The sequence below is a fragment of the Cyprinodon variegatus genome, unplaced genomic scaffold, assembly GCF_000732505.1.
Source record: "Cyprinodon variegatus isolate N-32 unplaced genomic scaffold, C_variegatus-1.0 Scaffold1834, whole genome shotgun sequence".
NCBI lineage: Eukaryota > Metazoa > Chordata > Actinopteri > Cyprinodontiformes > Cyprinodontidae > Cyprinodon > Cyprinodon variegatus.
The window spans coordinates 36,405-37,745 of NW_015152287.1; the positions used below are offsets into that span (position 1 = coordinate 36,405).

Genomic DNA, 1,341 nt, shown 5'->3' on the forward strand with positions numbered 1-1,341 from the left:
TTTTTGCTGCTTGTACCAGCTTCTGACGCGCGGCTGAAGCAGCTTTGCTGCTCTGGCTGAGCGGTAGAAAAGTGGCTCTGACGCGCGTTGGGCGGAGCTTCACTATCCTTTCTCTGCCTTGCAGTTATATTTGCTGTGGTCAGTGGGAATAAAGTAGTTTTATTATGTTTTTAAGTGGGAAAATCCACCTGAAAACTTAATCAGTTCATCCAGATTATCATCCTGCCTTCCTATATTTCTGTGGGAGCCGCTCAGACCCCCCCATCCCAGCGGGGCGCTGTCAGTAGGATCCCATTCAACGGGCTGGTTTGTCAGACATGGTCATTTTTCTAAAGGAAAACTGCTAAATAAAAAGGTCCTCACAATGTAACAGTGAATATTAGAGACTGAATTTTTTTTTTTATGTAAGAGGAAAAATGTAAATGGAAAAATCAGAGCTTAAAATAAAACTCAAGATTTGTACTTTTTTATGTTGTGTAATTTTCTTTTTCTTCGAATTGATATTATAAAACTGGTATGGAAAAAAGTATGGTTCAGGAACCGATATCGAAGTGAAGGTATCGGTATTGGTACCGGAACCAAAAATGTTTGAACAATACCCAGCCCTATACGTGACCTGGATCTGATGTTTTCCTGACAGTCTGAACCACACAGATCAGGTTTGTTCCAAAGCGACCCAGGCTACGTGGCTCCGTGGTTCTGAATCTGATCTTAATGCGACCTGTGTCTGAACGTTCAGGTGGCATTCAGCCCACCTGAACGCCATTAATACCTGACAAAGGCAACTATTCTGGGTCTGCTGTGAAGAAGCTGCAAGAAAACAACAACCATGGCAGACGATGATGCAGAGAGCAGTATTTATGTTTAATTGTTGTTTATTCATCAGTGTGTATTTTTAAATTTCAGCTCTGCCTGTTGTATTGTTCTTTCTAGGTGTGACTGTTCTTTAATGGCAGCTTTCATCTGAGCTGTGGTGGACGATATGACACCTTTAATAAAAGCTTCAGCGTCTCCCAGGATGACATCTGGGCTCTAATTAGTATCCAGAAAGAAGCTGTGATGTGGTCAATAAAAGATGGATCCATCAGTAAAGAGGGGTTCATCCTCCAGTGGAGAGAAGCAGGAGAGGAAACGGACATTTCACACCTGATAATTCAACTATTTCTAACTGGATCCAACACCATCCTTCAAGATAAGAAGAAATTAATCCCAGAGACGGTTTGATGGTTTGAGAAAAGAAAAATGGAATCTCTCTCTGTCTCTCTGGGGTTAGCAACTCTCAGGGTGTCATCCAGCTCCAACCAGAACCCACCCATCCATCAGAACCAACCAGAACCCACC

The 1,341-nt window shown here is 42.6% G+C and overlaps 1 protein-coding gene across 1 annotated transcript in view; it reads right to left on the reverse strand.

Annotated features, from left to right (window-relative positions):
• Window positions 1-1,341, reverse strand: part of LOC107104657 (proteasome subunit beta type-6-like) — a 4,535-nt gene that overhangs the window by 2,193 nt on the left and 1,001 nt on the right. The gene's annotated exons all lie outside the window — the stretch shown is intronic.